The sequence below is a fragment of the Saimiri boliviensis genome, chromosome 17 (genome assembly GCF_048565385.1).
Source record: "Saimiri boliviensis isolate mSaiBol1 chromosome 17, mSaiBol1.pri, whole genome shotgun sequence".
Lineage (NCBI taxonomy): Eukaryota > Metazoa > Chordata > Mammalia > Primates > Cebidae > Saimiri > Saimiri boliviensis.
In genome coordinates, this window is record NC_133465.1 from 71,305,284 (window position 1) to 71,313,920 (window position 8,637).

General features: G+C 57.5%; 1 long non-coding RNA gene across 1 annotated transcript; it reads right to left on the reverse strand.

Moving 5' to 3' along the window:
* Positions 1-612: 612 nt before the first annotated feature.
* On the reverse strand, positions 613-7,078 carry LOC120366921 (uncharacterized). The gene is made up of 3 exons (XR_005581442.2): positions 7,014-7,078; positions 6,583-6,753; positions 613-5,194 (listed from the first exon to the last, which is right to left on the reverse strand). It is a non-coding gene; the product is annotated as an uncharacterized LOC120366921 (long non-coding RNA).
* Positions 7,079-8,637: the final 1,559 nt, after the last annotated feature.

The window sequence follows — 8,637 nt, forward strand, 5'->3', positions numbered from 1 at the left end:
GGGCTCAGGAGGCTTCCTGCTGTGGAGGCAGGGGGCGGTGGGGGGTGTGGACAAAACAGGCGATGGACACACATGGGACCGGTCGGCAGAGCAGACTTTCCCTTTCACCGTCAGGTCTGCAGCCTGCTGGGTGCCATGACGCCCATTTTGAAGATAAGAAACTAGTCTTGCGTTTCAGGACAAGGGTCTAGATCCAAGCAGAACTTCCAGAGCTCCTCCTAACTCAGGACAGTGGGGAGCCCACAGCACCGAGTGGGGCAGGAGAGCAGAGGCTGCAGGGTCATGGCTGCAGCCAGGATGCCGCCTGAGCCTCGGACCCCTGACCCTGTGCACGTCTTCCTTGCCAGCCCCAGGCTGAGTGAGAAGCTTAGGGAGAGAGTCCCAGTTGTGCTTTCTGGGTCTGAGCTCTTGCAAAACACGGAGAGAGACCAAACAGCTCTGAGAGCTGTTGCCTGGTGCGTCTGATGGGTGTAAGGGCACCCCTGTGTAAACCACAAGGCCTAAGATCAGGCTGGGGTGCCTTGGAGGTCAGCCTGGGCTGGGGACATTCTCAAAGAGGGAGGCAGGCAGTGTTCCTAACACAAGTCCACTCCACAGACCCCCCTCCGCCCCACAACACACACACACACACACACACACACACACACACACACAGGGCAGATTGCAGCATTTCCCTGACGAGGGGAACTGAGGTTCAGGAACACTAATGGAAGAGCTGAGACTTGCCCTTAGCTCTCTGCTTACTCAGAAATCCACACCTGTTCCTCTGTCGTCAGGTGGGTTTAAAGACCACGTGTGGGCGGGCGTCGTGGCTCACACCTATAATCCCAGCACTTTGGGAGGCCGAGACGAGCAGATCACCTGAAGTCGGGAGTTTGAGACAAGCCTGATCAACATGGAGAAACCCGGTCTCTACTAAAAATACAAAATCAGTTGGGTGTGGTGGCGCATGCCTATAATCCCAGCTATTCGGGAGGCTGAGGTAGGAGAATCGCTTGAACAGGAAGACAGAGGTTGCAGTGAGCCGAGATGGTACCATCGCACTCCAGCCTGGGCAACAAGCAAAACTCCCTCTCAAAAATAAATCAATAAAAAATAAAGACCACGTGTGGGGCTGGCCAGGGGCAGTAGCTTCAGACTCAGGTCCCATCCGCAAGTGTTCTCCGGCCCACACCCCAGCAGGGAAGGCTAGCCCAGGCCGGACTTTAGGGTCCAGCAGGAACCTGTCTGGAGGAGGCCTCTCCCCCAGGCATCTGTTATTCCAAGTCCGGAGTGTGATGCTGTCCAGCTGGCTGCACAGCGTTGTTCTTCACACTACCCTGGCTCTGAGGCGTTTCCTGGTGCGGTGCGGTGCGGAGATCCCGGCAAGACTTGTGACCTTCCCCTGTGCCTCCGCTTCCTCTCCTTTATTTTTTATTTATTTTTTATTTTTGAGACGGACTTTCGCTCTTGTTACCCAGGCTGGAGTGCAATGGCGCGATCTCGGCTCACCGCAACCTCCGCCTCCTGGGTTCAAGCGATTCTCCTGCCTCAGCCTCCCTAGTAGCTGGGACTACAGGCGTGCGCCACCGTGCCCAGCTAATTTTTGTATTTTTAGTAGAGACGGGGTTTCACCATGTTGACCAGGATGGTCTCGATCTCTTGACCTCGTGATCCACCCGCCTCGGCCTCCCAAAGTGCTGGGATTACAGGCTTGAGCCACCGCGCCTGGCCTCTTTCTTTTTTTTTTTTTTTGAGATGGAATCTTGCTCTGTTGCCCAAGCTGGAGTGCAGTGGCATGATCTTGGCTCACTGCAACCTCCGCCTCTCAGTTCCAGCGATTCTCCTGCCTCAGCCTCCTGAGTAGCTGGGATTACAGGCACGAGCCACCACACCCCGCTGACTTTCTGTATTGTTAGTAGAGACGAGGTTTCACTATGTTAGCCAGGGTAATCTCAATCTCCTGACCTTGTGATCTGCCCTCCAAGGCCTCCCAAAGTGCTGAGATTACAGGCGTGAGCCACCGCAACCGGCCCACTTCCTCTTCTTTAAAGCAGGGCAGCGACTGTGCCTCTGTCAGACGGCTGTTGCGGGATTACAAGAGCCCAGACGTGAAAGTGTACGGCAGGGGTGGCAGTTACGATCGCCGATGAAATTCCAGGACAGAAGAACATGCGTGTTCTATTCTCTGCCATCTGCTGTCATGCGATTTAGCCTGCGTGTTGAACTGACACGAGTTCATGTTTTGGTTTATTCAACACTGGCAGCAGATGCAAGAAGGGACTCAAACCCAAGACTTCCCCAAACCTCTGTCTTCCTGTCCGCCCTCCCCATCCCCTCTCCTCTGAGGCCCTTGCCGCGACCAGGTGACTGACCCTGCAACTCCGTGCCAGGGACAGGGCCCCGGCGTCTCCACAGCTGCTCACACCCAGGTCCTTCTCTTGACTCGCACCAACGGGCTCTGTCCTCACGCTCCCCACCCCCGGGGCAGCTTTAGCCTCTGCACCTGAGACTCCCCACCCATAATTTTGAGCACCCAGAGTCCGGCAGCAGCTCTCGGAATGGCGGGTCCTGTGGGTTATCAGGTGCTGGGCCTCTGCGTTCTGGGCCACCTGCATCGAGATGGGGCCACCCCGGTCCTGACAGGTGCAAGGAAGGGTCCACCAGCAATGGGTCAGATGCCACCTCATGCCCACTAAGATGACCATGATCAAAACCAGAAAATATAAAGTATGGGCGAGGCCACGGCCACACGGGAGCCTAGAGCATGATTGTGGGGCTGGACAGCATGGTGACCATGTCCCTAACCGTGGGAAACAGTTTGGTGGTCCCTCAGTATGTTACACAGAACACATGTCCCAGCAAGCCCACTCCAGGGACACACCCCAGAGAACTGAAAACAAGTGTTCAAACAAAACGTTGCTCATGAATGTTCACAGCAGCACCGGCCACAGTTGCCAAAAGGCAGAAACAGCCCAAAGTCCATCAGCAGAGGCGTGGACAGACACAATGGGCACAATGCAGTATGTTTTAGCGGGAAAACAAAGGAAGTTCTGACGTGTGCTGCACTGTGGACAAATCTTGAGACGATCAGCCAAATGGCAGAAGCTGGACACCCGTGGGCACACGCTGTGTGATTCCCTGGGCACATGCCGTGATTCCACGGGCACATGCTGTGTGATTCCATGGGCACACGCCGTGATTCCACGGGCACACGCCGTGTGATTCCCTGGGCACACGCCGTGATTCCACGGGCACATGCTGTGTGATTCCATGGGCACACGCCATGATTCCACGGGCACACGCCGTGTGATTCCCTGGGCACACGCCGTGATTCCACGGGCACATGCTGTGTGATTCCATGGGCACACGCTGTGATTCCACGGGCACACGCTGTGTGATTCCCTGGGCACATGCCGTGATTCCCTGGGCACACACTGTGTGATTCCATTCATTCTGAGTGTCCAGCAGAGGCAACGTCACGGAGACAGAAAGTCCACTGGCAGTTTCCAGAAGATGGGGGGAATAGGGAGTGATTACTAATGGGGTTTCTCTTTCTCTTTTTCTTTTTGAGACCAAGTCTTGCTCTGTTGCCCAGGCTGGAGTGCAGTGATGCAATCTCGTCTCACTGCAACTTCCAACTCCCAGGTTCAAACGATTCTCCTGCCTCAGCCTTCCATGTAGCTGGGATTACAGGCACGCATCGCCATGCCTGGCTGTTTTTCTTTCTTTCTTTCTTTCTTTCTTTTTTTTTTTTTTTGAGACAGAGTCTCGCTCAGTCACCCGGGCTGGAGTACAGTGGCACAATCTCGGCTCACCACAACCTCCGCCTCCTGGGTTCAAGCCATTCTCCTGCGTCAGCCTCCTGAGTAGCTGGGACTACAGGCACGTGCCCCCACACCTGGCTAATTTTTTGTATTTTTAGTAGAGATGAGATTTCACTATGTTGCTCAGGCTGGTCTTGAACTCCTGACCTCAAATGATCTTCCCACATTGGCCTCCCAAAGTGCTGGAATTACAGGCGTGAGCCATCGCCCCTGGCTGGTATGGGGTTTCTATTTGGGATGATGAAAATGTTCTAAAATGGGCTGTGGTAATAGTTGCACAATTTTCTGAATGTACTCTATGTCATGTCAGTCATTTTTGGGTTTTTTTTTGAGACAGAGTTTTGCTCTTGTTGCCCAGGCTGGAGTACAGTGGCTCAGTGCAACCTCTGCCTCCTGGGTTAAAGCGATTCTCCTGCCTCATTCTCCAGAATAGCTGGGATTACAGGCATGCAACACCACCCCCAGCTAATTTTTTGTATTTCTAGTAGAGACAGGGCTTCGCCATGTTGGCCAGGCTGGCCTTGATATCCTGACCTCAGGTAATCTGTCCACCTTAGCCTCCCAAAGTGCTGTGATTATAGGCGTGAGCCACTGCACCTGGCCTGATCTTTTATTTTATTTTATTTTTTGAGATGGAGTCTTACTCTGTCCCCTGGGCTGGAGTGCAGCAGTGCGATCTTGGCTCATTGCAACCTCTACCTCCCGGTTCAAGCAATTCTCTGCCTCAGCCTCCTGAGGAACTGGGATTACAGGCATGCACCATCACACCCAGCTAATTTTGTATTTTTAGTAGAGATGGGGTTTTGCCATGTTGGCCAGGCTGGCCTCAAACTCCTGACCTCAGGTAATCCACCCACCTCAGCCTCCCAAAGTGCTGGCATTACAGGCGTGAGCCGCCAAGCCTGGCCTGATATTTTAAAGTAATTCGTTTTGACTGGGCATGGTGGCCTACACCTGTAATCCCAGCACTTTGGGAGGCTCCGGCAGAAGGATGGCTTGAGCCCAGGGTTTTGGCACCAGCCTGGGCAGCAGAGCAAGACTCCGCTTCTATTTAAAAGAATCAGGGGGTAAGACCAATGATGATCAGGCTGGGCACAGGGTACCACCCAGTGGGGATTAGGCCTGAGGCCCAATAATCGGAGTGGCCAGCTTGAGGGGGTGGGCTGGCTGCACTCTGGAAGCCTTGTGGCAGGTAGGGTGTTTCAGAACCCGCCTTTTGCATGTTAGACAGATGTCTACTTCGTCTGCACCAGCGCGGATGGAGTAAGACAGCCAAGTACCAGCCTCTTTGGGGCCTGCAGCTGCGTCTTAGGCTCCTCATCTGTGAGACGGGGATGAGAGCCACGCCTGCTTCCCAGGGGCCTCGTCAGCATCAAAGGAGCAGGTCTCTGGAATGACCATGTGATAAATGTCAGTTATTCTGCCCAGGCTCCACGGGGTTGCTGGCGAGCCCCAGGGACCAAGGTCGACTGTGAGGGCAGACACAGGCCAGGGGACAGAAAGCAGGACAGTGCCCGGTCCCAGGCAGCATGGCTGCAGGGTGGTGTCCCGCCCAGGGTGTGCCCTTCTCTATTTCCTTGGCCTGACCCATCCTTACTGTCCCATTCAGGGTTCTGGCCTCCAGGCTCCTCAGTGTCCCAATCAGGGGGCACAGAGGCTTCTGACTAAGCCTGGACTCTATGTGCCTGCTGCAGGACAGCTGGGGAAGCGAAGGCCCAGAGGTGCCTCTGTGAGGCACCCGAGACAGGGTGGGTGAGGGTACACTTCACTGTCTCCCCCCAGGGAGGGAGCTGCGGATGCACCGGGGGTTCCGGGGAAACCCACGGGGACCATGACTGTGCCGGGGGCCAGAGCCCACTCCCCGGGAGAAAGGGGTCAAGACAGAACATTTCGGAAAGCAAGGGCCCAGGCTGGGGGGCAGGCGCAGGCGGAGAGGGATGGGGGTGTAATGGAGGGCAGCTGGCAGCACAGGGGTCCCCCGGAGACCCTGGGCGGGGCCCAGCAGCTTGGTGACCTGAGCCTCTGGCACAGCATGTCCGGCAGCCCTGACCCGGCTCCCCAGTCCAGACTTGAGGCGGCTCCACGCAGCACAGCCGGCCCCTCCCCCCAGGACCGCTCTGGGCTCCAGCTGCTGCCCGCCGTCTGGGGCCCAGCTGTTGTGTACTGGCCTCAGCCGCCCCGCCCCGCATGGCCACCTGGGCCGCCCTGCACCCCAGCTGCTGGCCTCTGAGGCCCAAGTGAGCAGGGAAGTGAGGCGGGCCACCCGCTTCCCCAAGTGGCTGGCTCTTGGGGGGAGCCCTGCTCTCCAACCAGCTCAGGGTGGGGGAGGGGTCCCGAGGCCAGGCGGTGCCGTGGCAGAGCTGGACCCCTTTTGGTTTCCCCCAGCCCCCCTTTCTGGTCACCGCATGCATCAGAAGGACTCTCCCTGGCCTCATGTACCGGGACCTCGATGAGCCGAGCCCCTTGCCAGGAGCCGCTGTGGCTCCCACCCAGGTCTTGGAGGGACAAGGGGAGCCGCTGGGCTGGAGCTGCCCTCCCCTGGGCCCCAGTGCCTGGGAGTGGGTGGCCTCTGGGTCCCCTGGTGGGGAGGACCGGCCTTGCCCTAGGACTGAAGCCCGCGGGCTCAGAAGTCCTTCACCCAGCTGACAGCCTCTAGAGCTCGGCCCGGAGGCCAAGGCCCTGTCGTTTCTGGACCCAGGTATTTGGCAGGATCTGCTTCTCTTGGCACCCCTGCAGCTGAGCCCCACCCCCTCCCACCTCCTCCCTACGGCCTCACCTGGCTGGTGCCAGCCTGCAGCCCACTGGGCTAAGGGTGGAGTGGCAGGGCCACCCGGGAAAGGTCACATTCCAAAGCTGGGGGAGGAAGGGCATGGGGATGCAGGAGCCCTTGCTCATCGCCGGAGATGGGGCCTCTTGGGACATCAAGCAGAGTGTGTGTGTCTCCTTCCTGGACAGGTGAGGGAGGCTGGAGGTCAGGTTCTGGGGTGTCAAGGGGAGGGGCAGAGAGGCTGCTCCTTTGCCCTCCCAGCTGCCAGGCTCTGCTGCCCCCCCAAGCTGCAGACCGTGGCCCGCACCCATCCAGCCTGCTGGTCTCCACGCTCCTGCTCCTGCAGCAACAGCAGCAGGCCAGGGAGGCCATGTGACCCTCGCCCTCCCTCCCTCCCTCCCTGTGATCCCCACGTGGCCTCTGGGGAGGCAGAAACAAACCCTCAGATCTTGCCACTGGGAACCTTTCAGCGCCAGCGACATCAAAGCGGGGTGGCGGCGGCGGGGGCGGCCGGCGGATGCTTCTCTTAAAGGGCCACGCCACTTTTAATTCAAAGCAGATCCTGGGAGCAGCTGTCTAGCTGTCTGGGAGGGAAGGTGGCAGCCAAGTCCTCTCCAGACTGGGCTGCAGTTGCTCCTCAGAACTAGTTAAACTAGGCCGGGGGCGGTGGCTCACGCCTGTCATCTCAGCATTTTGGGAGGCTAAAGTGGGCAGAACACCTGAGGTCAGAAGTTCGAGACCAGCCTGGCCAACATGGTGAAACCCTGTCTCTGCTAAAAACACAAAAATCAATACAGAAGGAAAACCCAGGGCATGAAAAGAAAATACAGGCCGGGTGCGGCGGCTCACGCCTGTCATCCCAGCACTTTGGGAGGCTGAGGCGGGTGGATCACGAGGTCAACAGATCGAGACCATCCTGGTCAACATGGTGAAACCCCGTCTCTACTAAAAATACAAAAAATTAGCTGGGCATGGTGGCGCGTGCCTGTAATCCCAGCTACTCAGGAGGCTGAGGCAGGAGAATTGCCTGAACTCAGGAGGCGGAGGTTGCGGTGAGCCGAGATCGTGCCATTGCACTTGAGCCTGGGTGACAAGAGCGAAACTCCGTCTCAAAAAAAAAAAAAAAAAAAAAAGAAAATACAAAAATCAGACAGACATGGCGGTGGTGCATGCCTGTAATCCCAGCTACCTGGGAGGCTGAGGCACAAGAATCCCTTGAACCCAGGAGATAGAGATTACAGTGAGCTGAGATCACACCACTGCACTCCAGCCTGGGTGACAGAGTGAGGCTGTCTCAAAAAAACAAGAAAGAACTGCCCCAGCACAATTGGTTTTTAATTTTTTTGTAGAGATGGGGTCTCACTATGTGGCCCAGGCTGGTCTTGAACTCTTGGGCTCATGTGATCCTCCCCCTTAGCCTCCCCAGATGCTGGGGTTACAGCTGCGTGCCACCCTGCCTGGCCCTGAGGTGGGATTGTGACGGGCCCAGGTGTCCATCCTGCCTGGAGGCCACAGGAATGTTCCCTGACCACCTCCCATTCATTTGCCTGAGCCCTGTCCCAGGCCCAGGGACACAGGACCCAGATGGCAGGCGTGCCACTGCAGGGCTTGTCTTCTGGTGGAGGCGATGATGAAAATAGCTGCTCAGGGAGCTCCTGACAGGATGTTGGGGATGGGGAATGGGAAAGCCAGGCAGAAAACAGCCCCTGTGCTGGGCATTCAGGGGGCCCGGCAGGGGCCCCAGGCCAGCCCTGGGATGGACTCTGTGCAGCCTTGAGGAAGGGACCCAACTTCGTTTTCTGGCCCGGCTCAGGCTTCCTACAGCCCGCCGGGGACTCGGTGACTGCAGTGATCTCTTGGCCCTCCTGTGCCAAGTCAGGGTCCACTCACCTGTGAGGCGGGTGCTACAGGTGAGGATCCGAGGCCTCGGCAGGCTAGGCTCTACATTGGAGGCCGGCACAGACCAGGTCAGAGTTCAGTTCTGTGCAGGTGGGGGCTGGACCTTGTGCCTGGACCATTCCACGCCTGGTCGCTATGGCCTCCCATGCAACGTTCAGCAGCGAG